Source organism: Lissotriton helveticus, chromosome 2_1 (assembly GCF_964261635.1).
Source record: "Lissotriton helveticus chromosome 2_1, aLisHel1.1, whole genome shotgun sequence".
Lineage (NCBI taxonomy): Eukaryota > Metazoa > Chordata > Amphibia > Caudata > Salamandridae > Lissotriton > Lissotriton helveticus.
In genome coordinates, this window is record NC_136059.1 from 672698815 (window position 1) to 672713831 (window position 15017).

Genomic DNA, 15017 nt, shown 5'->3' on the forward strand with positions numbered 1-15017 from the left:
TCATTTTTTAAAGAAATTCTGTGTATAATAGCATGTTACGTACTACATTAGATCATAGGGACTGGAATGCTAGTTGTTTAGAATGCTTGCACTACATTTCTGCTACTTGGAGAAGAATCCATCACCTTCTTTCCCAGCTGTAACGTGCCAATGCTACTGCTTAATGTGCTTACGAATGCACCACTTGCCACAACATCTGCCCTCAGCTTATTTTGCACCACATCCTTAGCGCAAAATGTCATCCCTACTGTAGTCAACACAAGGACCTTTTACACTGAACGACCCACCCTTTTGCCTCGCTGGCTTCACCCTTGCACTTGAGGCTCTGATTTTAGGACTAGACTGACATAACTTTAATGTGATATCACTGACTCTGGTATTGTGCATGCTTAGTACATCGTTTGCTTAGTGGTGTATGCATCCTCTGTGTCGCTGCCTGGATATGAGCAAATGGGAAACTCTAGAGTTATGTAGTCTATTTTCAGTATTTATTAGGTTTTCTGTATAAGGAACTACAGTTTACTTGTGGGTGCAGCCTTCAGTTAACATATGTGTTTTAGGCAATGTATACCAATGGTGATGTTGATGTCCTGCTTGCTGTTTGAGCGCATGGATAACATTGTTGACGTGTCCGAGACTATCTCGCCTAGTACCAAGGAAGCAACATTCCTTCCTCTTCATGTAAAACGCCAGGTACCCTAACCCTCCTGGAACAAAAGCTCCTACGTGGCTCAGATACTAACAGTTCAGAACACAAGTTCTTGAAAATAAGGACATTTTTAGCCCAGAAAAGAGTACTTAGGGAACTCTGAGCTTTAGGTCATTTATTTCGCTTTAGCGTAGGGCCGTTTTATAAGCTCACTTCTGCTCTTTAGCATTAAAATGAAAGCCACTGTAGTCCCCAGATATTACCCAGCAGCACTCGGGGGCTGTTAATGATTAATGCCATCAGAGTCCAGCCACAAACCTTTCCGCTGAAGATAATGCCAGGCAGCGAGCACGCTTGACACTTTTAATGTATAATTAAGTAGAAAAAGTCAGCACTCAGTATGCAAATTCTTCAAAATGATAAATGATGCCATACAGCAGTAGGGATTGATTTGGTGTAAATGAAACTAATTAAGGAAATGTCAAACATAATTAATAAAACAGGTTTAAGCTGAAAAACATTGTCAATTGAATGAATGAGGAGGCAATGGCTCCCATTGTTTCTGCTTTATTTAGGGCTTGTGTTTAGCTTGTACTCTGCTCCGAAATGCACTCTCCCTACCTCACACCCTCCACTGCCAATTCCCAGAGAGGGGGAAAATAAATTTGCTTGTCTCTCCTCTGACTGCAGAAATTAATTGCAGGAATCTTGTCCCATCCAAGTGTTACATTCACTCACAGGACATTAACATAACTAATTTGAAAGAGCCCAAATGACTGCCTAATAGAGCGCTGTCACTTTGCTTGACAGTCCCTGCTACCAAATTAGCTTGGTTTTCTAATTGAATTTTTTTTCCCGAGGACTCTTCCTATTTTTCCTTGGCTATTCATTTTTGATAAGAACAAAGGTTTTATAATTTACAAAAAGAGTGCTTGACCTATAATTACTATGAGGAAATTGAGGGGAGGTAGGGAAGTCAGATTTAGTCCTTGTAATGATGTTGGAGCCTGTCCTTTCTCCAGGGAGCTTTGAAGAATAATGGAATCTTCTATTTTTACGGGTGACCTGTGCACCCGGGCTGACTCCGGCTGTGAATCCGCTTTACCTTGCAGATCACTTCCTCGCACTCAAAGCGCCAATGGAATCAAAGGCCATTATTCCAAATGTCACCGCATGCCACTGCCATTTCCAAATGCCCTTCCCTCGGAATGAATAAAGCAGTGAACATCTGCCAGTCTTTTCATCCTCATCCTATCCTTGCAATTTTTTTTTGCAGTGCTCTTTAACATTTTGACTTGAACTTGGGCTAGTGTGGCCGGCAATAGGCGTTTTGATTAGAACGAAGGTGCGGGGTATAGTTAAAACACATACAAACACATAACATAATACAAAAATCTTACTTAATTCACTTGAAGTTGTATAGTATAAGTTAAGTTAAAACAAAAGTTGTAATATGCTTTGCCAAAATGTTGAGGTATTCGCCACAAGACATTTCATTTTTTGCCGGCCATGCTAAAATGTAAAAGGTTTTGCCATCTCATGGTTTTGGTCCTAGGATAGGACTGCCACAGTAAAAATAGCTTTTTGGACCTTGTCAGTTTATGGACATGGAAAAATTATTTATCTACACGACCCACTTTTAAATACCATATACCCTCTCTTGTGGTTACCAGGCTTACATAGGGGTGACCAAATAATATTTAAAAGGGAGGTTTATCCCTATCAAAAAGAATTATTTTGACAGTTTGCACTGCAGGTGTTGCACTGCAGCGATCAGTGTACAATGGTAGGCCTGAAGCCATGTTTTCTTTTGTCACACTAGTAGATGGCAATATAAGGGCAGCAGCCCCAAACCTTTCTTTCCAAACTTACCTTTCTGCACCATATACTATGACGTTGTAAAAAAGTCAAATACGTCAGTCAGGGTTTAGTCAATTTCGCCAGGTTTTAGAGGTCAGAGCACATACACTTGGTGCTGGACAGTAGTGCCCCAGTGTACAGAGTTTAAAAGACAGCAATAAAATAAGGTCCAGGTAAAGGATAAAAATCAGTGGTGAAACAACGAATTCCTACAATGGTTCTACGAGTCCAGTCAAAATGGAAATCGTGGCAGGCCAGCAAAGCATTCCCTGAACCACTTGACACTGTCCAGCAACAATTAGATAAAAACAGTAAAACTTTGTGTGAGATAATATACAGATGACCGCAAGCGTGTCCATTCATCAAGCAATAGGGCCTGTCTTTGTTAGAATTGTCTATGAGTGTACCATCTCTACTTGTCAGGATTGAAATCCCTTTTTTTTGCAAAGGTAAGTTTACTACAGTTGCTTGTAGGCATAAAAATAATTAGCAGATCCCCTCCAAGGATTTGATATGCCCAAAGAATATAGGTAGCATCAAATGAGATGAATTGTGGTTGTGTGTGAGGTACCAACGAGTGGAAACATAACTGCAAGCCTGCTTTCACTACGAGACTCTCTGTGAAAGGTGAGCGTGATGTTGTAATATCTATTGTGGTCCAGCAAACCTGTTTCCTCAAGAAGACCTCTTGTGTTTGTGGGTATTCTTTAAAAAAATACACTTTTCCCAATCTCACTTTCTTAACTCTCTTTTTCTTGATGTCCACCCTGAAAGGGCAATAGACACCATGGATTCCTTTGGTTCTGGGGATCTCTCATTAGAAAGGGAGGAAAGAAACACATGACGTTCTAGGATTCATTTTGAAATGTCAGTCAGTCATATGATGTTCTAGCTTCAAAGCCAGAATCATGATTTCAGAACACATGGAGGGCTGAGGTCTTCTCATTATAATACATCCTTCACCTGCTCCTTGAGCCCATTGTAAAAAACAACTGCTCAGTTTCATTTCACAACATGTTGTCTTCATAACTCGCCAATTAAAATAAATCATGCATATAAGTAGTTTCCGCGATCCTCATCTAACTTCGAGGAGTTCCCCATCTACAGACTGCGCCTCAAAGATCAGCTAAAGGCAGTCTTAAAATCATCCCAGCAGTACGGTAGCTTATCATCGGCTTGCATTAGTAGAGTTGCCCAACATGCTGTGTCCCCTATTATTTTCACAACAATAGGGCACCCCACTTTTCCCCAAGGAGCTGGGTATAATCAATAACACAGAAAATGATCCTTGATGAATCATTCACCTTATCACTTATTATTTAGAAGTTGTCACAATCGTGAACAAAATTTATCAGAACTCGAGATAAGTTTCATCCAAATATGCTTCTTTTTATCTTGAATTCAATTCGATAAACTTTATCAAAAAAGCGAAGAACATGAACACATATTCAAATCACATCATATATGGCAACCTAATGACTACTGTCTTAGTTCATATAGCATCCTCAGTAATATCTTACACTCTCTGTTCAGTGGTATGGACAGTACAAATAATTAGCCATACGTTACAAACAGTTCATAATTTTCTTATAATTCATTCTGTTTCCATTGATAACTTTGTAAACACAAACGGTGTAATGGCGTCGATGTTTAGGTCTCAAACAAAATCAATTCCACGAGACCATCCTCAGGACGATAGTCGTTTCACCATGAATCTAGCATAAAACATATAAAATCAATAAAGTTACAAAAACTCATTTAGAAACTACCTTGACTTCAAAGTATCATCTGCTTACAACTCAACAAAAACAAGTGCACCACAAATACTACACATCATGCCTACAAATTATAACAATTGGTGAACCAAGCCCCGCTTCCTAACGCAGAAAGCCTGCAAACACCTTGTGACCATAATCACTTCTAAATCCTCAACCAACACCAATAACGTGCAAAACAAATACCAGGTTTACTCACTAAAGCACCAGATGTCCCTCGATTGCTTCATCCTAAAAAGATAACCAAATCTTTAAAAACACATGTTTACGAGGGACTCGTGCTCTCTATTAGCAGTCACCACACGTGAGGACATAAAACACTTAAAATTACCAATATACTTTTCTGAATACTGCTGTGTGGTAACATAGCTATTTAGTAACAAAGCCCCCTTGTAGTTGCTTACTTACTTATTTTCGGGAGCTTGAAACAATCAGTCAATCCCACACTCGACGGTCAGAAACGAGCAGGTCAGCGTTCTAAAACATGGCATTTGACCCTCTCCACGTACCCTGTCATTACGTCGTCTGCGTCAAAAACATGGCGGCCATATTGAAGGTATGGTCAAATAGCTTTATTTATTCAAAACATTAACCACTGTTAATTAACAAAGCCTACTAGAATATCCTTAATATATAGAATTATTATATAAAGTTACTCTGGGACAAAATAGTCATAACACTTTTCCACTGTTACATAGCGATGCCAGTGAGCCTTATCCATGTATGGCAAAGCTGATAAAAACGCGCCGCCATATTGAAGGTAGTACCCAACTCATACTGCCTATTCACCAAAAGCAATCTCATTGCTATTTCTCGGCTAAACTCATGGCAATCAATTTAAGATAAGCCACAACCACAGTCATAAAGCCACTAATACTACGTGATACAGGTGGACGTGTGATAGTGTAAAACCATGTCCATAAACTAGTCAAATTAGGGGTATTCGCTGTGGCATAAATCACATAGAGTGACTGTCATGTGAAATATATCCATTCATCCTTATGAGCAGTTCGATCAACCTCTGCAACTCCATGGATGTCAGTGCAGTTACATTTTGCACTCATGGGAATAAAAATCAATTTAAGATGAGCCACAACCACAGTCATAAAGCCACTATTACTACGTGATACAAGTGGACTTGTGATAGTGTAAAACCATGTTCATAAACTAGTCAAATTAGGGATATACGCTGAAGCATAAATCCCATAGAGTGACTGTCATGTGATATATATTCATTCATCCTTATGGCAGAATTTGTTATTACTTCTGCACTCAAGATGAACCTTTGCCAAGGAGAAGAGCTGAAGAGCTGTGAGGAGGAGTACTGCCCCTTTGCTGTGTGGGGTTGGCCTGCAGTTGCTGTTTCTGCCCAGGAAAGGACAAAGACTGGAACTATTCCGTGAACCTACTTGAAGAAGAATCTTCAAGGGCAGCTGTGTGCTGGCCTCCTGTTCTGAAGTTTCAGGAACACAAAGACTTCACCCCCAGCTCCCCTGAACTCTGACCTGCCAGGAGGTGCCTATCCCAGTTTGGGGCCACTGGAGGTTGTTCCGGTTGTTGGGAGCTGGAAGAAACCTGAAGAGTTGAGAAAATCGATGCATCCCCCTTCTTGTGGCTTTTTTTTTTCACGCAGCACGGCTGTGTGAGAAGAATCTCCACGCACCACTGCAGGGATGATGCAGTCCCTATCATGGCTGCAAGAACTGAAGCATCGTGGGATTGTGACTAAAGAAACCGATGCAGCGCCACTTGCCCCCGCATCGATCACCAGCGCATCCTGGATTTTCATGCATCGCACATGTGCAGCAAGATTTCCTGATGCATCACACAGAGACCAGAACCATCTTGGATTCGACTTATCGCTTCCCCCTCAAGTCCAGATTCAATAAATCACTTCTCCTGCATGCAGCAGAACTGTTACATCACCTGCGCAAGGAGTCAGGAACTGACGCATTTATTTGTTTCTTGATGTTTCCTTTTCCGTGGCTGTTTGGCCTTGTGAAGTTTTGCGCGTCTACAGGTACTTTGTGTAGAATCATGCATCCATAGTTTTGTATGGACCAGGTTGCTTGAAACCTTTGAAAAATCATATTCTTATTACATGTATGTTGGATTTTTTTTTAGTTTTGGTCTTGTTGAGTTTATCTAAAGATACTTTAGTTTTCTAAACTGGTGTGGTGGCCATTTGTGGTGTTATCCCTGTATTACTGTGTTTGTTGAGTACAAATACTTTACACATTGCCTTTGGGATAAACCTGTCTGATTGTGCCAAGCTACCCAGGGGGTGAGCAGTGGTTATCTAAAGTGTGTATCCCCCTTACCCTGACTAGAAGCAAGGGTCCCTATTTGGACAAAGGTACGTACCTCTTCTAAATTTTGCACTCTAACTGGCTGCATTGGCTCTGTGGATAGTTTCTAATGAAAACATGCAAAGATCTAACAGAATGCAAGTGACCAACATATTCTTTAATTTAAGTGGCCAACATAACGAAGTGAAATGCATCAGTTCAACAGTGAGACCCTACTTTGCAGTTTCAAACAAATGTATTCTTTACAAGTCTATAAGAATGTTCACTGGTAGTTATTTCCACCTATGCTGGTAGTCTGACAGATGTATGAGTGCCCTTTTCTGCCTTATGTATTTTAGAAGTGCATCCTCCCTGGTTACTCAGTATTTTGGAAATGCTAATGAAGGATGACCTGTTCATGCCAACTAACCTATGCTCTTCTCATAGTCTCACATAAGGGCGAAACATGTGCCAAGATTGGCTTTTGCTTAATCTCGTTTGGCTTTGTGTTACTGTAGTAATCCAAACTAAAAATCCAAACTTTATCTGGATTAGTGAGTGCTCTTGATATGGTTTGGCTTTACATTGAAAGCTCTATTGACTTTCCCACACACACAGGCTACTGAAAAGGCTACCTTGGGTGGTGCTGGTGGAATGATGTGCTTCATGTCTTTTTTGGTTGGTTTTTTTTAAATAAAAAAAAGCATTATCTTAAATTTCTGAGGGGTTCGGCAAAAAACATGTTCTGAACTTACTGAAAGCAGAAATAAAATAGCAAGGTTTCTAGAAACAATGGGTAGGTGTACAGTATGCAAAATGCATTCTTCAAGAGGTTTCTATTTGAAAATGCCATGGGTCATAAGTCAAATATATGCAGCACATTTTGACTATTTATTACCTTGCATTTGGCGGAAAATTCATCACTTCTGACAACCTTGGGTAAATCATATTACATATTTTATAAAATATGACTGCTGGTCCTTTGTCTGAAGATGCTACTTAGTGAGTGAGCGCACTGCTGTTCGCTGCATCCCAGTAACTGTGAGTTCCCTCAGGACCAGTGCTTGGTATGAAGTATGGCAGCTGAACCAGACATGAAAAGGTATTTATAGAAAACATATGCAAAAGGTTGAAGGCTCGTCCAGTTTTTAGTGCGCGGGCTCTGACAGCCAAATACAAATTGAGAAATGTAAGTTTCACTTCGGAGCAAATTTACCGGGTGAAACCTCATTTTTTCATTTCATTTGAATACGTCCAGTGCTCCTCTGAATATGCAAGTTTATAGCCAGCATATTTTTTATTCTTGAAAGCTCATTATTTTACTGTGAGGTTGTTGAACCTAGACCACATAATGCAGATTACCTCGCCTAGCATAAATCAAAATATACATGGCAAATGGAATTCCAAGCAGTGCCAAAGACGCATCTGCTTTAGCAAAGAACACAGATGCGTTTAGCTCTTTTATTATGAGGTAATATGGACAATTTATTTTTAAACCATCTCTCTAAAACTATAATAACTAGCATAAATGTAATGAGCTCCCGAAAAACTTGACGTTTACATTTCCTTTTAAACATTAATTTGTTAAAGCAAACAAAAGGGTTAAAACATTTTGACTCCCATCCCACCCACCTGGAGAGTGAGAGAAGCTGTTAAAAAACTAATATTTTATTTTCGAAGTGCAGTCGGTCTCCGGTTGGAGGATATTTTAAGCAGAACAGCCTTTTCTATCGCATCTACTTTAAATAACAAACACCTTTAAGGAACACAGAAGAGGAACTGTCATACTATTCTCTTAAAACGTTGTCCATTATTTCAAGCATCTGAGTAGTAAGGATGCCAGAGAACCTTCTTACAGCTCTGGGCCCTGCTGCCCCTGTGCCTGATGGACTAATGATAGCTAGGCTGCTAATTGCAGAGCAGTACATAGACGAACCAAACCATTTTCACCCGGGACATTTTTCCTCTCTTCACTCCTTGCAAATGTAGACGAATGCAGGAGTTTTTCACCCACATGTTGCTTTTGTCCCTGCAGTGCGCGCGTCGGGTGTGAGAGTCATACAGCCTGATTCATCAAAGACCCGTTTTGCGAGTCTATAATAGCGATTCATAAGGAATCGCTATTACAGACTCGCAAAACGGGATTCATGTAGGAATTGCAAAAAGAATTGCGATTCCTACACATTCCTTATTTGCGATTAGCAAATTGCTAATCGCAAATAAGGAATAACTCCCCATTCATTCCTATGGGCCAAAAAGCCCATAGGAATGAATGGGGAGTATTCCTTATTTGCGATTAGCAATTAGCTAATCGCAAATAAGATAGCGATTTAAAGGGTGCCAGGGGTGTCCAAAGGACACCCTGTAGCACCCCTTAAATGCAAATTGAAACAGGTGTTGCGCACACACATGTCCAAAGGACATGTGTGTGTGCAACATGCAACTTAGAAAAATGCTTTTAAAAGCATTTTTCAAAGTTTTCGCTATTTACCACGAGGTTTGACCTCGCGGTAAATAGCGGGCCGAAATTGCGAATTCGCAATTTTTAAATGGATGATGAATTGCATTTAAGGAATCTCAAATAGAGATTCCTTAAATGTAATTCCTCGCAAAATAGCGAAATCGCTATTACCGATTTTTGCATTTGGGATGATGAATCCCAAATGCAAAAATAGGGCTCGCAAAGGGCCAGATTCTCAGAATCTGGCCCTTTGCGAGCCGATTTCGGCTTGATGAATCAGGCTGATAATGTTTTAGATAAGCCCAAAGACAGACTTTCAGGGAATTCACATCCATCGTTCCCAGTAACCGTCCGGCATCCTCTCTTGGAAACCTAACCCCACCTCACACCCTCAGCTAAAGACAACATAAAATGCGCCATGTTTTGATTGTTTTGATTCAGGATTTGAGAATATGTGACTTCTGCGAATTTCGGCGTTTGGGAATGCAATTTTGCCAAATGGTATGTATTAAGGCAAAATAAGGAATCGCAAAATTTGCGATTCCATATTTTGCGATTGCATATAAGGAATCGCAAATTTTGCGATTCCTCAAATGCAATGTAAGAAGCACCAAAAAAGTGCAATTTGGCCCTAAGAAATCGCAAATTACCACCAACTTCAAATTGATGGTAATTTGCTATTTCTTTGAAAAATGCACGTTTTTTGCATTTTTCAAAGGGCATTGTGAAGCACATACATGCCCTTAGGGCATGTATGTGCGCCTGATGTCCACCCATGCTTATTTAAGGGGTGCATCAGGGTGTCCTTTTGACACCCCTGCATCCTTGAAATTAATCTCAATTTGCGATTCTCAAATTACGAATCGCAAATTGAGAATAACTTCCCATTCATTCCTATGGGCCTCCTGGCCCATAGAAATGAATGGGAAAGTATTCCTTAATTGCGATTTGCAATTTGCGAATCGCAATTAAGGAATATTAAGAAATCGCAAAAAAAATTTGATTTTTTTAGATACTTCCCTATTTGCAATTCTCAAATAGCGATTTCTAAAAAATCGCTATTTGAGAATCGCAAATCAGGATGTTGATACATATGGCCCCAAGTGACCCAAATGCGAGTTTTCGTGGACAGAAATGGAATTTACCACTGAAAACGTTTATGAGAGAATGTGTAAAAATAAACCAAACAATAGCAGATTCTTCCTATGAGTATGATCCCCTTAATCATATTTTATATTGATCTTTATATTTGCACAAAGGATATATTGCATTTGAGCCTGATTTTGAATAACATTTTCCCATACCAGTAATTCTGTTTCTCAATGCGGACTTCTTCAGGGCTGTGAGTCACACAGATTAAATCTTTTGAAACATAAGGTTAAATACACTTCTAAAGAGCCAGCCTAAATAAGATCCTGGGCGTATAGCACCTACACTTCAGTCAACATAGGAGAGCATGTAGGCTAATGGCTAGATTGGTTGATCTTTAATCTGAAGAACAGTGTTCGAGTCTCGGAAATGACACTCAACATCCTTTGATTCTGAGCACATCACTTTATCTCTCCGTGCCTAAAAAATTAATGTGTCCTTGTGTAATTCAACTGGTGCCCATGAAAAGTGCTGGTACTTTCGGGTCAAGTTAGCGTTATATAAAGGTACCAAAAAAAAACATTGTTTTTAACACTAATATTTGGGTAGGTTAAACGTTCAAATGTGATGAAATCGTATCTATATTCCATATGCATTTAACTTTTCCCCGTGCATTTCCTCAATCCTACATTCACTATATGAATAATTATGTTAATTGTAATTTGTTTATTGTGAATGCCCCCTTTCTTCTCGAATATTTATCATAAGGTGTGTCCATCATAACTGTTTGGTATAGGCTAGGCCATGTAGTAGATTATTGGAATAAGTGTAGGATTATATGAACATTAAGGCCCTCGGTACCAATGACTCGTTGTAATCACCAGAATCCCCCCTACCCCGCACCAGAATTGCTATACCGGAGCCATGGTAATTTTCAATGGGGCAAATAATGGAGATATTACTTTTGGGGGAATAACATGTGGGAACAAAGATGTTTTGTGATAATTTCTGCTTGTCTTTTCCCAGTATTCCACCTGAATTCTCTACTTGGCTGCCGCAGGTAAAACACCAATCACCATCGTATTATGGAACAATTTGCCCTATTACTACTTACACTAATAATTGTAGTAACATACGTGGACAGAATCAGATTCATTTTGAGTATTTAATTTAAGGATATATGATATTAGCACAAATGCCTTCACAGTACATTCCTTTTTCCCTCATCAATTACAATGCAATATCTTTATTACGCATTGCCTTTACCACGCTAACCTTTACCACTCATTCCTTTACAACGCAAGTTGAGTCTATATTAGGTGAGTGAAACCCATATGTGTATGTGTGTGTGTATATATATATATATATATATATATATATATATATATATATATATATATATATATATATATATATATATATATATATATATATATATATTTATATATATACACTGAAAAAAATATAGGTTTTAGGGAAAGTTATAGTTAGCTGACGAGCTCAGGAGTGCCTGCGTGCCCGGAGTGGAATTATGCCTAAGAAAATTGAGCGGCAGCATGTCCAACAACCTACTACTATTTTCCCTACTGTTGATGGAGGAATCCAGAAACACGTGTCTAGGGATACGCTTTAAAAATTTGGCATAAGCTAAAACATTTTAGAACTTTGTACTGAGCTCAAAACATCATACTACATTGACCAAGATGCAAAGAGGTAATGACGCTGAGACATGTCAGCAGTGTGCTCATATCCCCCTTCACTATATAATATGGCTCCTTTGAGCCGCTTGAGCTGACGAGCTCAGGAGTACCTGCGTTCCCGGAGTGGAATTATGCCTGAGAAAATTGTGCGGCAGCATGTCCAACAACCTACTACTATTTTCCCTCCTGATGACGGAGGAATCCAGAAACACGTGTCTAGGGATACGCTTAAAAAATTTGGCATTAGCTAAAACATTTTCGAACTTTGTACTAAGCGCAAAACATCATCCTACATCGACCAAGATGCAAAGAGGTAATGGCGCTGAGATATGTCAGCAGTGTGCTCCTATCCACCATCACTATTTAAAATGGCTCCCTTGAGCCGCTTGAGCTGACGAGCTCAGGAATGCTTGCATGCCCGGAGTGGAATTATGCCTGAGAAAATTGAGCGGCAGCATGTCCAAAAACCTACTACTATTTTCCCTACTGATGATGGAGGAATCCAGAAACACGTGTCTAGGGATACGCTTTAAAAATTTGGCATTAGCTAAAACATTTTCGAACTTTGTACTGAGCGCACAACATCATACTACATCGACCAAGATGCAAAGAGGTAATGACGCTGAGACCTCTCAGCAGTGTGCTCCTATCCCCCTTCACTATAGTTAGTTGGACATTTCACTCGTACAAAACCAGAGAATGTCATTTGAGATGTCATCAGTGATGTCACTGACCATGTCATGAGTGATGTAATATGTGACTTCATCAGCAGTGCATTGCGGGGGCGCGAGTTATAGTTAGCTGAACTAACTATAACAGGAGGAATTTCTCTGGTTTTGTATGAGTGAAATGTCCAACTAACTATAACTTTCCCTAAAACTATGTTTTTTTCAGTGAATTTCTAAGGTTTTTTAAATGGTAATGTCTTACTATAACGTGCCTGAAACCTTTGTTTTTTCAGTGAATTTCAAAGGTTTTAAAAGCTAATTTCTAACTATAACGTGCCTGAAACCTATGTTTTTTTAAGGGAATTTCAAAGGTTTGTTAAATGCTACTTTCTAACTATGCCTACAGAGGTAGGACATGTGAAGAAAGAAGAAATAACGCACAGAAAGAAGCAAAAGAAATGCAGAAAGAAGCAACAGAAGTCCACAAAAGACGAAGAAAAGTGCAGGAAGAAGCAAGACATGTGCAGAAAGAACCAACAGAGGAGCAGAAAGAGGCCTTGTTGAGGAAAAACACTTTTTCCGTTCTCACCAGCAAGACTGTCCCATAGTTCAATTACAAATTCTCTCACTTTGCACTGAGGAAAAAGAAAAGTTAACACCAATCTCGTTGTTAAAGTCAATATATAAAAAATAAGCAGTAATTTTTCTGCTGACATCCTGAGATTGGACCATTGTCTTTCAATAGAACAGCAAATGTGACAAGATAAAAGCAAAATGTAAAGACATCTTTATTCCCATTCACTTTGGAACTGCAGCAGGGTTAGTAGCATATTTGTTCAGGAGTGCTGCAGCATCTCCCACACCTGTACCATTGGACTTCATCTGCACTGCCTATACCATAAATGTACACAAAAAATAAATTCTCTGAAACGGGTCACAAGAATGCTCACAGACGTTGTTATTAGATATACTGTTGTAACATAAAACAATTGCTTTTTTTTCATTATTCACATGTAAATGACTTCTGAATCCCAGATTTTGGGCATGTATGCTTTTTGTTTCAAGCTGTCTAATAAACAAATAAAAAAAAAGAAATTAAATTCTTCACTGAGTTTGCTATCACCACTTGGTATATACTGTGGAAGCAACAGTTACAAGATGTGAGCTGACTGTTACACGGCATTTCAGTTTGTTTATTTTCTGTTTATGTACTTCAAGCTCAACCGAAATTCTCTGGAATGCTTTACATGGTCATCAGTTACATTACAAAAAGTCCGAATGTTTTTTTATTTTTTTTACATATAGGAATTTATGTGATTTTCCAAGATTCACTAGATGTTGAGCCGACGGCAGGACCTGAACCCAGTTCCCATTTCCATAATATAGTGCTGCAAGTCAAAAGGAGAACAGAACCCTTCCCTGAGCCTTGCAGGATTACATAATAGGTACAAGGCCCAGGGTAGGGGGCCACACACCTGGACCTTGGTGGAGCACTACGAGAATAGGGTTGCCACAAGTACCGTAATGACACTTGAGGGGGTCCCCTGCAAATTACATGGAAGTGCCCCCTTCTGGACTTTCACAGGAGCTCTCAGCCCAGGGGACTACGCTGATGTGGCCCCCTGGAGATTGGGCCTACCTCCCGCAATGAGATGGCTGCAGGGGCCTTTTTACGCCACTGGTTACTACCTTCTAAAGAGACAAAATACTGACCATGTGTTGTTTTATGAGGCTGCAAAGGCTGGTACAGCTACTAAATAGGACTTCAAACTAAATTGTATACATTCACAATATTTGTAACATGAATTTTCTGCATTTGTTTACTTTGGTTGGTGAGTGACACCTTCTATAAACAATGGTGGCTTTGCTCTTGCAGTAACGCAAAAGCTAGAAAGCCACATCCTCGATCATGGTGGCTTTTCTTGTACACAACTACAACCTCAGCATAGTGTTAAATATCGAGTGTTCTGCATGCCATCCCACTGCCCTACTTTGAGTCAACGGCCTGCCCATGTTCAGATAACGTCCCAAGGAAAGCAGACACAGAACATTTCTCTCCGATAATGCTTCCAAGTGCTTATGCAAACAGAACACGTACTAGCAAAATGTACACGGAGAACACAGAACACCCTTACAATCATTGCAATGTGTACCAACGTGAGAGATTAATCTGGGCCCATCGGCATCTGCATGTTTGCTGGAAAGAGGCTTTTTCATATGAAGATTTCATTACAAGACCGGAGGCTACATTATGCATAAATCTTTAATGCAGATCCCAGCAGCCGCATCACAATATAACAGTTCCAAAATAGAACAAAGGCAACAGCTAAGAGCCATGAGCCAACAACACACAGCCTCTTTTAAATGCGGCTCCCAAGCAGATAAGTCTACTCTTATACTCTTCTGATTAATTATGTTTTTCTAGCCTTATTGGTTTAGTATATTGCTTATAGCGTTTTTAATGGGTTATTATATGACCTTGTGGGGTTTGGCCTAGTATGGGTGTGTATCTATGGTGTGATAGTTT